The sequence below is a fragment of the Heterocephalus glaber genome, unplaced genomic scaffold (genome assembly GCF_053883595.1).
Source record: "Heterocephalus glaber isolate CG9 unplaced genomic scaffold, H.glaber_assembly_v1.0 deba00000896, whole genome shotgun sequence".
In the NCBI taxonomy this organism is placed as follows: domain Eukaryota; kingdom Metazoa; phylum Chordata; class Mammalia; order Rodentia; family Bathyergidae; genus Heterocephalus; species Heterocephalus glaber.
This window is the reverse complement of record NW_028258170.1, coordinates 3,188,427-3,209,864: the sequence shown is the minus strand read 5'-3', so window position 1 is coordinate 3,209,864 and position 21,438 is coordinate 3,188,427. Positions and strand designations below refer to the sequence as shown.

Sequence of the window (21,438 nt, the reverse complement as noted above, 5' to 3'; positions counted from 1 at the left end):
ATGATGCAATCATAATAATAAATATAAGGGGAACCCCTTTTTACTCAGAAAGAAAATAATAATTTTTAAAACATATTGTAGTTATAGAACAAAAATATTGATTAATGAGTGAAACTAATTTGATAATTATATTGACTAGTTCAAACCATCATCTAAGATGAAACAAGTTTTTTGTCCTGTGTGATAGAAAACCAGACTGCCTGAGGAAGAATTTATCACTGTCTTTTCTTTTTCTTTCTTTCTTTTTTTTTTTTTTGGTACTGGAGATTGAACTCAGATCCTTGCGCTTGTGCAACAGGTGGCCAAACCACTGAGCTAAATCCCTGGCCCACTGTCTTTTCTTTTAAAACTCACCCATGAGGTTTTAAAATGCTATTTCTTGAATAGTCCCAAAGCAGCTAAGAAGAGGCAATCATATCACTGAGTTTTCTTAATTATTCAGGGCATTTTTGATTTCCCAACTGACAAATTATTTTGTGCACAATTGGGGTGCTTTCCTTTGTTATTGCTATTAACTCTCTCACACATATCTGGATTTAAGAATATTATTTGTTGAAAGCATGATTTATTCACCCATAAATGTAATCATCCAATATTAGGCATTTTGTGTAATGGCTTTCAAGTTTTGTATCTGTGACAAAGACAAAACTCTTTACACATGCCCTATGATGATTTTAAAATTCAGAAAGTATACAAATTATGAATATGGGTGCAACTCAAATATTTTACCATTAGAGGAATTAACTAAACCCTAATGAGACCTTAATTCCTATCCTATAGTGATCCACAGTCCCCCTTGCCTATCCCTCATTCCATCCTCCTTCCCTATACAGGTCTCTTCTCTCCAAAAGCTGACCTGTGTCTTCATAAATGAATAAAGGAGTGCATCCTTACAAAGGAAATCAATGTGCATTTTCTTCTCTCCACATATGTTCATGCATGTCCCTGTCTCATTGTTTTGTATGTCTCTTTTGGATATCTAATACTTTTACTCAACTATATATTTTCAACTATCTTTATTTTAGTATATATGTACCAGTACTTTGATAAATTCCACTGAATAAAACCACTGTAATCTGCATGTACTCACAATTAATGTGTGTTTCCTCATACTAATTGACATGTAATTAGTTAGCAATCCCTAATCTCTACATATATCAGCATAACTAACATTATATGTGTCTCCACCCTAGCCCACGAATAAACGTTTCTCTGAAAGACCTCCTGAAGTGCTCCCCTTATTTGCAAAATAATAATAAATACAATTTACATAAATATGAAGGGATTCATTTCAAAATTACATTTCTCAACATAAATTCTACCATTAGTACATGAGACTTTCAGACTCTTTTTTTCCCTTAAATTCTTTCATTGGTACATTTTAGGTAAACAATACATTCGAATTTATCATCAGGTGCTTGTACCTGAATGTGTAAACAAAGATTAAAATGATTAAAATGAATAATTGATAATTTGCTATAGGAAGAAAGGGTAGGGGTGGTGGGAGGGGAAGGGGAAAATAAAGAAAGGAAAGGAAAAATTATGAGAAAAGAAAAAATGGAAACAAAATCTATATAAACAGGAAAGGATGGAGGGCATGAAGGGCACACAGGTAATGGAGAAAAAATAGAATTTCAGACTCTTGACAAGCAAGTTAGATGAATAGTTCTTGTGAGTGCAACATCCTTGGTTACAACACATCCTTGTAATTAGATCAGCCTAAACTTCATTAAGCTAAAAATATTTTACTTGCATTGATATGGTACTTTATTATGTGATCCCAGTACCAGTCTGGATTTGATTAAATGTTATGATTTGGCTCTGGGGTGTCCTCAAAAGGCCTTGTGTGTTTGGAAGGTGATTGGAACCTGAAGGGCTGCAACTCATCATTGGGTTTAAGAGTCCAGAGCTGAGGTGCTGTCAGAAGGGGGCCTGGTCTGCAGAGTTGGGGCATGGGGGGCATGAGCTGAATGATGTACCACATTTCCCTCTCCGGCCCCTTCCTTCTCTCTTTCCTGGCAGCCAACACCCAAGAAAGTTTCCCCTCCTAGATGTTTCCACCATGTCCTTCTTGCCTTGGAGCCAGGCTTCTGTGGAACGAATCCTCTATAAACTGTAACCCAAAATAAACTTCTCCTTTAAATTGTGGGTGCCTGGTACTAAGTCCTAGGGACCAGAAAGTAAGGAAGACATAGGATAATACATTAAACATAATACATCTCCACAAAAATTCAGAGAATGTGATAGTGACAAGTAAGGAAATATTTTGTTCAACTATGATTTTATTATTTGAGTGTCTGAAAGTGATTAGATGGAAAAATGTTGATAATGATAATTAATTAGCCGTTGGAACAAGATGAAAGTTGATATGAATTCGGCAACACAGGTGTGATAATGTATTCTTCTCCTCATAAGCGCATAGCTAAGAGACTTTTCATCATGTCTTCTGCCTAAGGGCTTAGCTCATTGTTTTTCAGAGCTTATATTTTTCAACTGTTACAAAAGTATTGATAACACGTTGAAAAATCATGATGTTACTACCTTTAATTAAAGTTTGATTAAAGTTACTGCCTTTAATCAGTTATTTTATGTCTGTGTGAACATTAGTAACCTTTATAATTCAATAATACATTCTATTATATCTTTGAAATATATTTTTTAATCATTGAAAACTTATTTTGAACATTGTAGTTCAAACTGCTTTTCTTGTCAGAATTTCAATTTAGGAAACAGATGCTTTGAGTTTCTCATTTCACCTAACCAAAATCCATATATATTTTTTAAATTAAGTAATAATTTTTTTAAAATTGTCTATTTCATCTACTGTGTTCCTCCACCAAAAATATTCCTGCCTCAAACAATGTGTTGTTGCTTAAGAATAGATTTTAGAAGTGGTGAAAAAGCCAATAGTTATGGAATAAAAGGTGACAACTGAGGGATAAGAAATTTAAAGGACTTTGAGATTCAAAAAGCAATAGCTGTGTTTAACAGAAAGACAGAATAATTGCATAGATTATAATTGTAATGCAGAGGGAAAAGTAAGGAGGGCAGGATAAAAAGAATATAAAAAGAGAGGAGCTGGTACACTGATTTAAAATTGGGAAAATACCTAGGTAGGGCAGGTGGTGTTTGTTGTCTATGCTGCAGTAGTTAGGTCACTCTAAGAATCAACAGGTCCTGTGTTATACACTAAACCTCTATTCCTCTTTTCTCCATCTTTGTTCACAATGTCCTTTAAAGTATACTACTATTTCTCAATGATCTCCTTGAAAGGAGATTTGTGTTTCTATGATGGTGGCTGGTATCAATAGTCCTTTGGAAGTTAAGACAACAAATGTGTAACTAAAAATGCGGATAATATTTTGAAACTGTACTGTATAGAAGTGTCTGTTGGACAAATCATGGCCATAATGATTACTGGCAAGTTGTTCCCCTTAAAATAGTTAATAATATATTGTGTGAACTTTACCTCAACAAAATATTTGTAAATGCTTACAGAAATAGTTTCAGTAAATTCAGATGTAACAATTTGTTATCTGTGCCTTTAAATGAATGAATTAATGAATTTGCTTCTTGCTCATAAACTTTTATACATTCTCTTTGATAAATTTTGTGTATCACATGCAATAAAATTGTCTTCATCCACTTTGATGGCTTTTGCTATATAGGTGTTTCACAACAGTTTGTACTTGAAATGCAATCAAATTTTTAATAAGTTCACTACCCATTCTATTACTGTAAAGGCTCTAATGTTACCTTTATAAATACATATTTTCCTAAATTTGATTTATTTATTTTTAATTTATAATGAATTTTAATTTATAATGAATGGTATAGGGAAATAAAATTGACTTTGCCTGTTTACATTAATCATTGATTTATTATTAAATGGTGTAGCAAAATTTATATATCTTTTTTTCTTTAAACTTTATATACCTTTTTTCTTTAAAGTTCATCCTCAGTGTAACAAATTAACACCTTTACCAGACCTACATCTGAAATTTGTCATGCATAGGAATTTTTTTATTGTTAACTATATGGTCATGAACTGTTTAGCAATCTACTGTATAATTTCACATGTATTTTAAATTAATTTACAAGAGACTAAATATGTAATACTACAAATTTATTTTTCACTCAGATATATGCTTTGGACTTATTGATACTAAAGGATTTATATATAAATTATCCCTTGATTTATGTAATAAATAAACTCATTAAACATTTACAGTTTTTTCCAGAGTCCATAATGCTTATACTCCATCAGTGGACTGAAATATTTCTTTTATTCCATCTACTCATCATTATTTGGAAACCCTACACTTTGAAGTTTTTCAATTTCCAGAGTTTGTAAGAATGTTTCACATAAATTTACATTTATATTTTTTAGGTTACCTAATTACATGCATACTATATGATTTTTTTCCTTTTCTGATTTCTATGTACATACCCTTTATTTTTATGGATTTTAAGACAAATATTTACTAATTCAATTTATGAACTATTTTATCTGTTTTTCCTAATTATGGTTTGTTCTGTTATGATATTTGTGATTATTTTTATGTTGCAAATTTGAAAATCATAACTTTCTCTATCTTTGATTTTTACTTTGTGCTTCAGGTTCTTTTACACACTGAATTATGTGCATCTGTACACACACGGCCACACACACACACACACACACACATGCACATGAGAGCATTACTTGTTTGAACTTCTGGGATATGCATAGATAGTGAGCATCAGTGACCATGAGGATAATTTAACATTTGAAGAAGAAAAAAACATGAATAGAAGTGAAGAAACCTTTCCAAACAAAATAGGCATGCTCTTTTAGAAATATATAAAGGAATAGAATGTTCTGCTAATAGAATTTGGAGATACCATTACAATGTATTATCTTGTGTAAAGGGTATCCTGCAGAGAATTTTGTTGCTAGGAAGACTTTTTTAAATTAAAGCATAAAATTGACTCTTGTAGGAGAAAAGGCTTGTAATGAAATAATACTATGAATAAAAAAGGAAAGGAGAAGGAAAGGAAGAACATTACCTTAAGACTTTTAGTTAGAAATTCTAAAAATCTTTTTCACATATGTTGACATGATATAAATATATATATGTATACCTTTACCATTATTATATAATGAATTAAAATAATTTTTAAATATACAAATATTGATTCCTTCTTTAAATTCAATATTATACATTAATTTTTTCACATATTGCTAGTTTCACGAACTAATATATTGTTTAGAGTTTTCTAATATATAATATCATCATCTGCTATTGATATTAGGGAAATATTCCCTGAAGAGTTAGAAAATATACTATCTGCATTTCTGGAAGAACTCGTACAAATTACTGAATACTTTCCCTATAATCATTAAATAAAATTCATAAATAAAGTCACTTGAACCTGAGTTTAGAGTGAGAGCAATTATTTTTTATTAGAATTTCTACTTTGAGATTCTACTCAATCAAAGATTTATTTCACTCATAATTCTGTGTATATTTACACAAAATACAATATACCAAGCTTATGACTCATTTCTTAATTACGGGTTGTTTTCTGGTAGACACACCCCACTTTTTATATTTTTTATTATAAACTACATTTAATCTGAGTTGTGATTGTGCAGAGTATTAAATCCTATTTACTCAAATTACAGTAACAACAATTTCATCAGTTTCCAATTCCTGGTTTTTAAAACTAATATTTTATCAATAAAATATGAAACTTTGTGAAAATATTTATAAAGTTATTTGATAATGTAATGCAGTTTAACTTCCCAAATAAATGAAAGCTATTATATAATTCTGAACCTCTGCACCCTTTTTTTCTGTTTTTGTTTCAATATTTGAGGGATTAGCAGTACTACTGAGACTTTTAATACAAGCAGAATAATGGATTATTTTAATTCATCTTAAAACTTTATAAACATATATTAGAAAAAAATTACTTTCATAATAAAATTTGTAATCTCTGAAAGTAATTTGGAAAACATAATAATTTTAAAATGCAGAGATTAAAAATTTTTCAGTATTTTATTACCAACAATAATTGAAATTAACATTTCACTTTGCTTCTTCCAAGCATTTATTTTCTAAGGAATTACAATATTTTCACACATATAAATAGATTAAGCTTAGTTTCAAAATTATATTGTAATAAAATGATCAACTAAATTAATATTTCAGTAACACGTCATTAGCATGACAACATATATAGGATTTTACTAATCCAAATATTTATTGTTATTCATGTGGGTTAGCTACACAGGTAATTTTGTTCCATGATGCTCTCCTAAAAAAATAGAACAGTTTCTCTATGGTACAATTAAAATCCTGTGAATATGGAATGGTATAAATTCTGAAAAATGCAGGAGGATGAAGTTTATGGGATAAGCGTTTAGAAAAGACAAGCATATGCATTAATACATTCTATAATACATTCTCAGTTAGTGGCATTATCTTTCCTTGCTTTCCAGAAGTTGAATTCTAATAATGATGCACTCAAACAATGGACCATCACCCAAAGAATTGTACACTGTCATATGTATCAAATATGAGTAAACTCAGTCACAGGCTAGTAAGCCAATCAACCTACTTTATCTTATGCAAGAACAACAAATGACTATAAAGTGTTAATATATTCATTTAGAGATATGAGAAAGAGTAATTGATGGTCACAGAAAAGTAGGCATTAAGAGATCAGGAACAAGCAAACAAGGAAAATAAACAAGAAAGACCAGAAGCTTAAATGTGGACCTCAAGAAATTTATCTTAATTTGTCCACTTACTATTATAAAAACAATCAACTGATTTAGATAAAATTATATGCTCTGCTAAAACTATAGTTTGCCTGATATCCAGCTATGTTGCATTAATAGACTTTTCTGTGCTATTATAAGAAAGTAAGATATCAGTATGAAGAAAGAAGGACCCTAAGATCGCTGCATGGAATAATACATTGGAGTAATCAGAACTGATTCTTTCCAATCATCATATTAATGAAGCATCCTGAGTACAATGCCAAGAGTGATATTACCACGATCTGTAGATGTGATGGATCCTAAAAAAGCAAGACTGCTTTTCCTTACACAAAACAGGAAACACAGAGACAAATAACACACAGACACTGGGAAGTTCCTTGTAATAACTGAGAAGAGCAAAGCCAGAATTTAACTCCTGCTTGCTGTACCTATTGCTGTTAGGCACTTACTCAGCAAACTCTGTCTCCTTGCCTGCACTTGGTCCACAGATCCTAAACCCTTTGACTGTACTGGATCATTTCTTCAATTGTAATGTTTGTAAATTATTTCTCTTCAATAAAGGAGGCAAAGCCTTTTATTGTTTTCTGCATTAATTTTGCTTTAACTGTTTTGAAGATTAACTAGTACCAAGAAGGGCAATATTTCAGTATACATTGAATGAACTTGTGTCTGTGATTCATTCTGGAAGAAATCAGAGCAGCCTCTCATCCAAACCCAATTTGTAGGATTCATATCATACATAAATTTTATAAAAATTATTGCATATATTTTTCCATTTCCTCTGAAGAGCACATTTTACATCTTTGTTCCTCAAGCTATACATCAAAAGATTCAACATGGGGATGATCAGGGTGTAAAATATAGAAGCCACTTGGTCAGTGTCACTGGAGTGACTGGACTTAGGCTGCCTGCACATAAATATCAATGTCTCATAGACTATGGTGACCATAGTCAGGTGGGACCCACAGGTGGAGAAGGCCTTGTGCCTCCTCTCTGCAGACTTCATCCTGAGAATGGCTGTGACCATGGGAAGGTAGGACATGAGGACCATCAGGAGAGAAGAAATCAAATCAAAAGGGGCAAATATCATGATTATCAATTCAATTTCTTGAGTATTTGAGCACAGCAAGGATAACAAGGGGAGACCATCACAGTAAAAGTGACCGATGACATTGTGGCCACAGAAGGGTAAGGTAAAAATCTTTATAGTGGCCAAGAGAGACACAAATGTATTTTAGTCAACATCCAACACACTCTTTGTGACCTGATGACAGTGTACAGCAGTGGGTGGCAAATGACCACAAAGCAGTCATAGGACATCACAGAGAGATTAAAAATTTCACTACTCAAGGGAACAGCTAAGAAAGTTAGCTGTGTAGTGCAACCATAATATTAGATTGTATTTTGATCAGCCACAAATATCCTAACATTTTGGGTCCCACAGCTGTAGAATAGCCAAGATCAGTGAGAGCAGGTGTCTGAGGAAAAAGTACATGGGAGTTTGCAGCCTGGGGTCCACCTGGGCGAGGATGATCATGCCCAGGTTGCCCAGCAGTGGGATCAGGTAGATGAAAAGGAACAGGAGGAACAGTGGAGCCTGCAGGTCAGGGTGATCTGTGATGCCCTGAAGAATGAACGCTGTCACCAATGTGAAGTTGTGCCCTTCCATCCAGGGCTGTCAGAAAACCTGTTCTAGGTAGAGAAGAGACATAAGCATGATAAGCATTTTTTCCATAATATCACCCGGATGAATTTAATTATGTAGACTTAGTGCAAATATACTCCATGGGAATTTTTCAATTTAAATATTTGAAAATAAGCCCAACTTTCTTTATGGTCCATCTATGCAGATTTTTCTCAAAAAGAAAATTATTCATTTCCAAAGATATTTAGTTTTTCTAAATAGAAGTACAGTGCTACTGGCATCTAATGGTTAGAGGACCTTAGCATGTTAAATGTCCCATCATATTCATTTTCCAGCTCAACATAATATCCACATCAGTAATCTTTTTCAGAAATGGTAGAAATCTATTAGGTAGACAGATAAATATATGGAAAGTTGATAGTTATACAAATAATATAAAGACATAGGTGTTTCAAAAATCAAAATGAAAGTAAGTGGATAACTATGGTACCACATTTTAAATTCTATAATGGTTATTTATATAACAATCACCTAGTTACATTTCATAGCTACAAATTATGAAGTGACATGTACACTCATGACAAAATAAGATATTCTAATGACAAATTCCTAAACTTCAGATAAAATTGCAGTGTGCTATAATTTTGAGTTACTTATTTAAACTTTAAAAAGTATTGTAATAAAATGATAATATGTTACCTTTATTAATATTTAAATAGTAGTACTCCCCTGGGGGCATTGTCATTATAACTGTGACATACTTATGTGGATTTAACCAATAAGGTGCTTGTTACATGAGCTAATTTCATAAGATTAAGAGGGAAGTTTTTAGAATTGAACTATATAATGAAAACTATATGTTTGCTTAAAGTAAAAGGGTAGTATATTTTAAAGAGAAAAATAAAATATTTATAGTATGATTCATGTTTCTTATTGAATAAAATTTTTCCTATGTTACAAAGTATCAAGGACAAAATATAATAAACCAAAGAATTACATGAAGTCCTGAAGCAGGTTTAAATACGTCTTTAAATTGCATCCTCAAGAACTTCCTCAAAATATTACATAGTACATAATGCTGATGAATACATGTATGACAAAGTAAAATATAATGGGAAAATCTCAAATAAGCCAGAATTTAAAAAGTATAACACAAAAGCAGGAAGATATTTTGGTCAAACAATTATTACTTTCATATCATACTGTGAGTACTATTTTCAAAATTAAAAATAAATTATATACTTTGAAGTAAATTTGTAGACTCTCTAAATAAGCTATAAGCAAACAAATAAAAAGACACAATTTCACAACATGTGTACAATGTAGTTCATAAAATTTACACTTTGCTTCCTTAAAAAATGCCTTAAATGGGCACTGCTACCTGCCAAGCTCCACTTCTCCACCCGGGCTGTTTTCTCATTTAAAATATATCAGGCAATAACAATAGAAAAATGCCTCAATAAACAAATAAACAGTATAAATCTTGACTTTTTTTGTTGCTGTTGGTTTGGTTTACAATCACGAAACAATTTTAAAAATAAAGGGATATGGTGAATACTAATAAGTGATAAAATATAAATTCTTTCTTATAAATGACAAAAAGATATTTTTTTAAATTAATGAAAAAAAAGGAGTGGAATCTTGCCCATGCACATCGGAACAAGAAACTGAGAGGAGAGAAAGGATGTGGCAGAAGATATGAGTAATTTCCTTGCATCTATAGAAGGATGAAGTAGATATGGCCACCACTCCCTGTCCCTGTGTGCCGCTCCACCAGGACAGGAAATGAAGATGATGGCATACAGGCTCTGTGTTTGTATTTCCTGAGCACAGAACTGTGTGGCAGATGGTTGCATATCAACAAAAGCCAATGCAGCAAAAACAAAAACAAAACAAAACAAAACAAAACAAAGATCTCTGGTCCAAAAATACCAGGGAGACACATCTGTTCTGTACAACCAAGGGGAGCTCTATTTTAATAGTTTGGAAACATTTTTTGTAATTAATGCATCTTGGAACTTTACATGTTTTACACTTATTGGTATGTTATACTTTTTAATTTTCAGTTTCCTACCTGTTGAATAATATTTTGATCTTCAAATATTAGCTCAAACATAAACTCCTGGCTTAAATTCAACATGGAATTTTGCTGTTTTTGTGTATTCTATGTTCATCAGTTTGTATTATGTTTAGAATTTTCACCTACAAGATGCCTTCTCCATCTTTGTGATACTTTTCAAAAAGTGGAAATCACAACTCCTGTTTAGCTTTTCCAGGAATTTGTAGGCATTGTTTATTTATTTTTTCTTAAGCTCTGAGTAGAATTCATAAATCAGTCTGCCTGAGGGCAAATTGGGGGTTGAGTAGTGCAGAGGACTGTAATACTGATTATGCCCAAAGCAGGCTGTGAATAGTTAACCCCACCACTGGATTGTTTATAGGAGTGAGTCTGGCTGAAGCCTATGTGCTGAGGTCAGAGTAACTCACACCTGAGTTCCATTCCCACAGGTAAACCTTCAGACTAGGACAATGTTCTAATTACAATCATATATTTTGACTATTCTGTTCCTAATTCGAGAATGCTTTGCCTTGCCCTATCTGAGCCTTGTTTACATTAATTTCCATAGAAACCACACATCACCTTTACCCCAATTGATTGCCAATAAATGTCAATGGCTGGAACTGTCCAAGGTCTTTGTCAGTTGCCTCGGCATTGGTTATCCTGGCCCCCACTTTCTCTCTCTTAGTTCTGTCTCTGAGTGTATTCTTTTCCTCAGGCTTGCATCGCACATTGGGCAGGTGGGTACTGGAATCTGACTGCAGGGATCTCTACAGTAAAATGTTATTTTACTATAAATTTCAATTTTTAAATCCTCTGTATTCATAAAATTCATCCGAGTGAGTTTCTGAGGCTCAATTGAAGTGCTCGGTACACCAGTGCTTATGATCCTAAGCTCAACTATGCATTACCTTATTACAGTATTCATAGTGTCCCAGTACTTTTTATTTTTCTCTTTTTCTCAATTTTATTGACATTGATGAAGCATTGTATAAAATATATCATTCTATTTTCTCCTATTATCTTAACAATTATTTCACTTATTTGCCTATCTGAATTTTGCAAAGTATGTATACAAGGAAAAAAATTTAAAATTTTTAATATAATATATAAATTATAAAATGTATATTGACTTAAAATTAAATAAATATGACATATTATTATACCTAAGCATATGTCATTTTCTTTATGCACATTTTTTGAGATCTATTGAAATTCTGAAAAACATTTATTTTGGAAATAGTATAATAGGGTAATTAACTCCCATTTGCATATTTCATTTTAAAGTATTAGAAAATATTCTAGCAGAAATAATTGGTGAAAGTACTTTGGGAAAATAAAAAGTAATTTAAAACATATTAAATTACATATTTCCATACCCACCAACTAATATTAACATTTCTTTTTAAAAATTAATTTTATCGTTACATTTACCTTTACATGATATATTTTGGCTCTTATTTTTTCCCTATTCCCTTGTCCTCCCTTCAACCTCTCCACCCTTTCCAATTTACAAAGACTTTTTTTCTATTTTTTTATTTTCTTATATCATTTCCATTCCCTTCTTTACCTTCCCAAACCCCTCCAACTTCCCCTTCCCCTTTGGACCTTTTCTTCCTATTTCACATTATTTATTATGCCTTTTGATCCTTATTTACACTTTCAGTTTCTCACACTAGAGAAACCATTCAGTATTTACATGAGTGTCCCACTTATTTCACTGTGTCTCCTCAATGCAATGATTCAATTCTGTTATTGCAGGGTGCATTTTTTAGGAAATTATAATATTGTGTTGTATATATGAAGGAAAAACTGTGCAGTACATTTTCATCAAAATGAATTAGATATCTATTGCTAGAACTCATTAGTAATTTTTATTACCAGATGAAAAATATACAGGTCTTTATTCTTCAAATAATATTTCATTCATATTTTAATGTGTATTCACTCTGCGCTTTCACTCACATATATATGTAAACTGAATTACACAAAACTGCGTACTGTGCTGGACCTATGGATTGCTGAATAGCACATTTTGTTTAGTGAATATACTCTATCAGGATCAGATATTAGCATAAAGTCATTCATGAGAAAACCAATGTATGCCAAGATCACAACATTACTATATCTACTTAGAACACTTGAATATGTTCATATGACATAGTCTTTGTGATCATACTGCTAAAATGAACCTTTTGAAAATGCAATCAAGACTGATTGTGACACAACCACCTAGGAGTATATGAAGCCTAAAATAGTAAGATTGATCTTACACAAAAACAGAAGCACAGAAAAAAAATCACACCTGGATACAGGAAGTTTATTCTAATTATTAAGAATACCAAAATTTTTTTTTTGCATTATGAGAGACTGAGGCAAGAGGATCACGAATTCAAGCTCCCCCTGAACAAATTAAAGACTTTTGAAGAATCTGTCTCAAAATAAATGAGTAAACAAATAGATAAATGCTGGGGATGTAGCTTAGTGTGAAGGCTGTAGGAGTAATCCCCAGTACCTCAAAGAACAAAAGGCTTTTTTCTCATCTTCTGTGCCGACTACTCCTTTACACTCCCACATAGCATTCCAGTTTTATTGATAGACAGCAAAATTGTAATTGATAGACTAGAAAATTTCTTTGAATGTTACACTAAAATTGATCACTGTACCTCAAGAAAGGCACAGTTTTTAAATATTTTGTTCACTGATCCATTTATAAAATTTTGAAATTTAAGTAGTACCCAAATGTCCAAACTTTGAAGAGAAGTAGAGCCAATCTGTGGAGGAGTGCCTTGAAAGAAAAATATTTGCATATGATTTTCCATGTCCTATGAAGAGCATACTTTATATCTTTGTTCCTCAAGCTGTAGATCAAAGGATTCTACATGGGGATGACCAGGGTATAAAATATAGAAACCACTTTGTCAATGTCACTGGAGTGACTGGACTTGGGCTGCATGTAGATAAATATCAGCATCCCATAGAACATGGTGACCATAGTCAGGTGAGACCCACAGGTGGAGAAGGCCTTGTGCCTGCTCTCTGCAGAGTTCATCCTGAGAATGGCTGTGAAGATAAGTAGGACTTCAGGACCATCAAGAGAGAGGAAATCAAATCAAAAGCTGCAAGTATCATGATTATAAATACAACTTCATGAATATTTGAGCAGAGCAATGAAATCAAGGGGATACAATCACAGTAGAAATGGTTAATCACATTGTATCCACAGAAAGTCAAAGTGAAAATCTTTACAGAAATGAGAAGAGACACAAATGTGGAGTAGGGATAGGGAATCCCCACTAGTGCCCCACACACTCTTGGTGACATGATGACAGTGTAGAGAAGAGGGTTACAGATGGCCACATAGGGGCCATAGGACATCACAGAGAGAAAAAAAAAGCTCACTAATGATGAACATAGTAAAGAAAGCCAGCTATGCAGTGCAAAAATAGTACGAGATTGTATTTTGATCCACCACAGAATTTACCAGAATTTTGGGTCCCACAGCTGTAGAATATCCAAGATTAGTGAGAGCCAGGTGTCTGAGGAAAAAGTACATGGGAGTCCACCTGGGAGAGGATGCTCATTACCAGGTTGCCCTCATTACCAGGTTGCCTACCAGGTCAGGTAGATGATGAGGAACAGGAAGAACAGTGGAGCCTTCAGTTCAGGGTGATCTGTGATGCCCACCACAATGAACTTGGTAAATGATGTGAGCTTGAGTCCCTCCAACCAGGGCAATCAGAAGACCTGTTCTCAATAGTTACACAAAAGGAATCAATAAAATTTGAGTATTATCACCTGGAGAACAGACATTATTATGCAAAGCTAACATAAATAAGACAATAGAATATGTACAAGCAAGTGAACCTTAATCTCTACCACCCACACCCACTCTAAGCCTAAAGTTAGACAAAGAGTAGATTTTTTTAGATTTCTTATCTCCTATTTGTTTATAATTATTTTGATAGTATTTTATTTCATTTAATTTTCATTTTATTTTTGATACTGGAAATCAAACTTAGGACCTTGACCTTACTAGGCAGGTGTGGTGCCACTGAGCTAAATCCCTGGCCCTTTAATAGCATTTTAAACATTACTGTGAGCCAGGAGTGGTGAAGCAAGCCTGTAATCCCAGCACTGTGAGTTGAATCAGGAAGATTGCATGGGGCTAAGAGGGGTGAGGGAGGCAGGGAAGAAAAGGAGCAGGAAAGCAAAGAAAGAAAAACAGGGAAAGAAAGAGGGAGTATAGGAGGAAAGAAGGAGAGGGCTGGGTAGAGGGTTCAGTGCAAGGGCTCTGGATTTAAACCTCAGTATCACACACATACAAAAGAAGATGACAGACATTTACTTAAACATTATTCTTTCCTATGGCATCATCATTATGTTGTGGAAATCTCAGAAAGAAATACACAGAGACACAGAATTTGGATAAAATAATAAAATTTCTTCTTGGGAGCTGATGGGAATGCCAGAAACCAGTCTGGTCAATATCTGCACCCCCTTTGTTCAGCATTTCCCTTTTTATACCCTTTTTAGCCATTATCTCATCCCTAGTGGTCTTTGATATGTAAATATAATTCCAGTTCCTATTTACAAGTCACAGGTACTAGATAGGCCATATACATTGTAAATTCACCCTGGCCTGGTAACTTTGTTAGGTTAATGAAGTTACTGGTTAGAGTCAGATAATCTTCACCTTAAACAAAGTGTTACAGGAAAAGCAAATCTTGAACACATTACTTATTTTGCTTCTACATCTATCTTAATATTCAATCTATTAAGTTATCTAAAACTTTTCTGTATCAATTACAGTCTGAATATACTTACTTGCAGGGAAATGATCAGATGTATGTTACAGGCAGTCATCTCCAGGAGCATGGAGAAATCGAGCAAATATGAGAGAAATCGCTGGAACTGATTTTATGCAACGAAGATGCACAATATTCACTTCAGAAGAAGAGATGCTATGCTTTAAATTAAAAAGTTCAAAATTGTTCATGTAATTATTATGTTTTTACACTCTGTAGAACTTTTACTATGATACACAATATGATAAAGATAAAAATATACACAGTAGACATGCATTCCTGGTGGTTGAAATCTTTCTGCACAGCAAGTTCACAAGAATTTCTCCCTTATGCTATAACACATAATGCAGACAAACTTGTATATAACCAATAAAATATGTCTGAACATCTCTAACAAATTGAAGATTTAAGAGAATTGCATAGGGGTAGGTGGCTGGCCTCTTAAAGTAAGACATTATCACCCCTGGATAAGTGAAAGAAATAGAATAATGTACTTTTAGTGAAAACTGTGTAGTGGCTTTCTCTAACAAAATTATGAACAAATAAAACCATACAAGTTTCAACATTGTGTGTAAATTGATTGTATGTATTTTTCACATGTCTCAATTAAAACACTGCTTATAGAATTGTGACAACCTATGTCCTCCTCTGCCCATTGTAAATGCTCTTGTACAATGTGTAAGACTGCTGTCCTGACCAAACGCTCTGAGGAGCTGACTGTAGTGAAGCGCACCCAGGGATCCCAGTGGTGCCTCCAGAATGTAAGGCCAAGGGCCTTACCAAATGCTCCAAGGAGCTGACTGCAGCAAAGAACACCTGGGAAGGAACACACTGGACAAGTTGGAAAGTAAAACAGACCTTAGTCTGGCCAGAAGGCAGTCCCAAAGCAAAGTAGCTTAGAGAGGCAATCAGCCCAGATTCTGAGGCTCTTTTTATAGGGGGTTGCAGGGAAGTTAACAGGCAAATTTACAGAAGAGGGAACAAAGGTTAGTGGTCTTACATTTGCATTTTAATTAGGTTGACATGTACTGATAGTCAGCAGATGCTTTGTAGATTGTTCTATAGATAGTGGTGTCTGGAACAAAGAGTTGGATAATTATGGCTGATACAGATCTTATCTAGTGTCCTGGAACTAAGAAGCATCTTTATCTATTTACTCACATTCAATCACAGTTGGGGCTAGAGGAGTTTTATGATTACAGAATTATGCAGTCCTACATTCCCCACTGATTTTACAATTTAAGTAATCTTACTTATAAAGGTAGGCATCTGTTGTATACAACAGCATGACAATAGTAAGCATATACACACAACTGTAATGACCAGAAAAATTTGTTTTAACCATTGTAGGTTGGGCAACCATTTAGTTAGCCATTGGCTCAAGTCCCAGCCATCTTCATTATGTACCCTTTGAGCCAAGTCTTCCAATTGTTTTATATGGCAGGACATCCCTTCCGACCATTTTATCCTCAGACATTTAGTTGTACAATTTTCATACATAGCACGTTGGGTATTATTTGACATAATTACCTTGGGTGTATATAATTTGACAGCACTTTTAGGTTTACAACATGAGGCACGTCCCCAATACATGATGGAAATTTACATCAACATTTAGATAGAATTCAGACAAATTAAGCGAGTTTGCCAATTGAATCCATCCTTTTTTTTTTTTTTTTTTCATCTAGTCCTCTTGGGGGCAATAATGCCAGTGTCCCAGATAATATTATCATGAAGGTGAAACATCTCCAACCTGCTCCAATCTTAGCTTTTGGTCTCCTGGTTGGCTGATAAATTTCCATTTGTCCTTTTTGACATCCACAGAGGGTCTTGCTTTCAGATGGTTGCGATGTATCCAGGCAGAATGTCCAGCCACCTTCACCACCAAGGAAGTTGATGGGACAACAGGGACTGGTCCCTTCTAACGAGGCTCCAGGGTCTTGGACTCAAACCTGTGAATAAAAACCAAATCTTCTGGCCTATATGGTAAAGGCTGTAGAGGTTTTTCATTTGGACTAGTCATTTTCTTTCATAATGTCTCATGTAGCTCTGACTGAAGCTGATGAACTGGTTTTAAGGATTTAAGGAGTTGAAGGTGGGAAAACTTTTCCTTTAATTCTACATCTATTAATGGAATGATTTGGGGGAGATCGCCCATAAACAATCTGGAAGGGGGACAAATTGAGGGGAGGCTTGGGAGTGCACCTCGTTCGGAGGAGGGCAAAAGGAAGAAGCTCTACCCAACCTAGTTCAGTCTGCAAGCATAATTTAGTCAGAATCTCCTTTAAAGTTCGATTTGTTCTTTCTACCTCTCCTGAACTTTGAGGTCTATAGGCACAGTGTAGATTCCACTTTATTCCAAGAATATTACTAATTAATTTAGATATCTTAGCTGTAAAGGCTGGACCATTGTCGGACCCCAGAGCTAAGGGCAAACCAAAATGGGGAACTATTTCTGTCAGGAGCTTTTTAACTGTTACTTCAGCTGTCTCCCTCTTAGTGTTGTATGCTTCTACCCATCCTGAAAATGTATCCACAAAAACTAGCAGGTATTTGTACCCATACATGCCAGGCTTCATTTCAGCAAAGCCCAATTCCCAATGTTCTCCTGGAGTTAGTCCTCTGTGTTGGACCCCAGGGGGCCCGGTTACAGGATTTGCATTTACCTTGAGGCAGGTGGGGCATCATCTCACCATGTCCTGGGCCTTTTGGGCTAATCCCTCGCTGAGGAAATGAGGTTGCAGGTCAGCCATCATCCTTTTCTCACCGAGGTGGGTGGACTCATGTAGTTCACACAGCAATGTATCTGCTATAGCAGCTGGGAGCACCACTTTTTCATCCTTAGTCATCTACCATTCATGTTTTCCTTGAGTCCAGTGTCTCCTTTTCATTTCCGCTACTTCTTTATCTGTGTAGTCGGGTTTTTCTGGGAGTACCCGTGTGGGAAACAGAACCATTTGCTTCCCCACTGATTTTTGAGCAGCTTGTTTTGCTGCCTGGTCAGCAGCATTATTACCAATCATCTCGGGTCTAAGCCCCTTCTGGTGCCCGCGGCAATGGATGATGGTGACCTCTCGAGGCAACCAGATTGCTTGTAGCAATGCCAATATTTCAGTCTTATTTTTGATTTCCTTTCCTCCAGAGGTCAACAGTCCTCTATTTTGATAAATTTCCCCGTGTACATCAGTGGTGGCAAAAGCATAATGGCTATCAGTGAATATATTTATCCTTTTTCCTTTTCCCAATTCCAGAGCCTAAGGGCTCAATGGCATGGGGCGTAATCAAAGTCAAATCCTGTCCAAAGGTCAATTTGTCAGCCTCTCAGGTTAAAGCAGCTGCTGCTGCTACTGTCCTCAAACAATTAGGCCACCCTCAGGCCACTGGGTTGAGCTTCTTTGAGAGGTATGCCACAGGCCGCTTCCATGGCCCCAAAAACTGAGTAATCACTCCCTTAGTTACCCCATTTTTCTCTGCCACATACAGGGTAAAGGGCTTGTTTAAGTCTGGCAATGCCAGGGCTGGTACCGATGCAAGTGCAGTCTTAAGCAATTGAAATGCCTGCTGGCAAGCTTCAGTCCATTCAAGGGGTGTATTTCCTCCTACAGTGACTTCGTGCAGGGGTTTGGCAATCTCAGCAAAGCCAGGAATCCAAATCCTGCAATAGCCAACCACCCTTAGGAACTCTCGCACCTGTTTCTTTGAGCCTGGCTTCAGAATCTGGAGAATTGTGGATACTCTAGATTCTGCCAGCCTCCTCTTTCCCTTTTCAAGAATATAGTCCAAGTAGGTTACCTTGCTCCTGCAGAACTGAGCTTTTTTCCAAGACACCCGATATCCCAGTTCCTGGAGGGCTTTCAGGAGGCCCTCAGTGGCTGCAATGCATTCTTTATTGGTTGAAGTTGCCACGAGGAGGTCATCGACATACTGAAGAATAGTCGCCTGGGGAAACACTTTTCTTACCTCTTGTAAATCTTTGCTGAGAGCTTCCCCAAACAGAGTGGGGGAATTTTTGAATCCCTGTGGCAGCTGGGTCCATGTCAGCTGTCTGGTAGTTCCAGTGTCTGTGTCTGTCCATTTGAAGGCAAAGAGGGGCTGGCTCACAGGTGCTAGAGACAGGGTCCTGAAAATCCTGTACCATACTTGTCTGAAGTCTGAGGTGTCAGGCTTTTTCACAGGAAGCAGTGGTGTATTCCAGGCTGTGTGGCAAGGAATCAAGATGCCGGCTTCCTGGAGTCAGTGGATGTGTTTGGAGATCCCCACCTTGGCCTTGTCAATCTTTTTTTTCTACTAGAAGAACCCCGTCTCTTTCTTTCTTAGTCTCTTTCTCTCTCTTTCTTTTCACCTTCTCACAATCCCTTTTATAATGGCCCTTCTCTTTGCAATATGCACATTGATCCTTCTCTAACAAGGGCCGTACTTTACTTTTGTCCTCTTTTTAATTTTCTCTGTATTTCTTTTGGATAAAAGCTCCATCTGCTAAGGCTGCAATATTTGCTTTTCTATCTTCTTAGCCATTCTGTCATCAAAAGGATCCCTGTTATTAAACACTTTCATTGTCACATCCATCAATTTTTCCCTATTTTCTCCCTCAAATCCCTTCATCCACTGAAATTTCTTCCTAATATCTGGGGCGGACTGAGTGACAAAAGCCAAAGTAATTGCCTATCAGTTTGCAGGGGCATCTGGGTCAATTGGAGTATACATACGGTATGCTTCCAACAGATGCTCCAGAAAGGCAGAAGGGGATTCCTCAGGTCCTTGGGGAACCTCGCTTACCTTGCTCAAATTGGTAGGCTTTTGAGCGGCTCCCCTCAAGCCGGCTAGGAGATGCTGATGGTAGTTTTGGAGAGCTTCTCTCCTGCCTGAGGAATTAACTTGCCATGGGGGATGGGTGGATAGAAATTGTGCCTCAACATGGGCCTGCTGTTGCTCATCGAGTGGGCCCTCCATTCCTCCTAACACCGACTTTATGGCTTGCCCTCTGATCCTTTCTCTTTCCTCGGAGGTAAAAAGAGCTTGGAGAAGTTGTTGACAATCATCCCAGGTTGGGTCATGGGTATGAAAAACAGATTCTAGGAGGGAGATCAAAGCCTGGGGTTTTCTGAAAAAGGGGGATTTTTTATGTTTCCAATAGTACAAGTCACTGGTAGAAAAAGGGATATAGACAAAATGACCCTGCTCTATTTCCCTAAGAGGCAGAAGAGGAACTGAACTAGCCCCTTCAGTGGGAGCCCCGCTGGAACTATAAGTGGCCCCTGTTCACATGTGGGAGGGGGAGGTTACAGAATCTGGAGACTTTTCTTCTTTGGGAAGAGGAGGGTAGAAAGGGTTTCAAGATCTGGGGCCAGGTTTATCAGAGGAGGAGGATGGCTCCACACAGGGTGGAGGTCTTACAAAGGGGTCTAAAGGATCAGGATCTTGTGAGAGCACCAGCTTGGGAGCCCGGGCTTTGACCTCTCAGGGTTCCTTTGGGGCCATAACCAAAATGGGAGAGTTTGTTCACAAGGAAAAACGCTGCAACCAATCTGGAGGCTCTTGACAAGACTGAACCCATATATTTATATATGGAAACTGATCAGGATGGCTAGGATACCCGGTTACCCTTTTCCATACCACCTGGCAGAGGCTCAGCTCAAAGAAGCCCTCGGCTGGCCATCCAACTCCGAAGGTCGGCCATTCCAATTGACACAAGGAGCGAAGTTTTCCACGAGAAAATTTAATCCGTCCTCCTGCTTGGGGGCAAAAGCCAATTTAAAATTAGTGAGGAAACAGTCCAATGGGGTAGTCTTGGAGCAGGATCCTCCCATCTCTGTCCTTGATGGTTTGGAAAGAAATTCAAAGTTAAATACACAACGGATGGAAAGAAATTCAAAATTAAACACACAATGGATAGGACACTAACATATAAATGACAAGATGAACAGGCGTCACAACAAAAACAAAACTAAATCTTCCCTTGTTCCTCTTCAGGAACCTGGGGTCAGGGGAGGCTTACCGGCCCTTCAGCCACCTCACTCCTCACAACAAATGGTTGCAACTGGCCAAAAACTTACCTCCAGAGGTTTTCTGAGGTCTGTGCCTGACAGTCTCCTGCTGGATCCCACCACAGAGTCTCGGCTGAACCAGGGTTCCTAACCCAGGGATCTCACTGGGG

At 36.1% G+C, this 21,438-nt stretch overlaps 2 pseudogenes across 1 annotated transcript; both read right to left on the bottom strand.

The window, feature by feature from the left end:
* Window positions 1–6,129: 6,129 nt before the first annotated feature.
* LOC147828886 (olfactory receptor 8K3-like) lies at window positions 6,130–14,217 on the bottom strand (annotated as a pseudogene). Its single transcript, XR_015450011.1, has 2 exons — window positions 14,093–14,217; window positions 6,130–8,464 (listed from the first exon to the last, which is right to left on the bottom strand). The product of XR_015450011.1 is annotated as an olfactory receptor 8K3-like (transcript).
* LOC101719284 (olfactory receptor 8K3-like) lies at window positions 11,680–14,205 on the bottom strand (annotated as a pseudogene).
* Window positions 14,218–21,438: the final 7,221 nt, after the last annotated feature.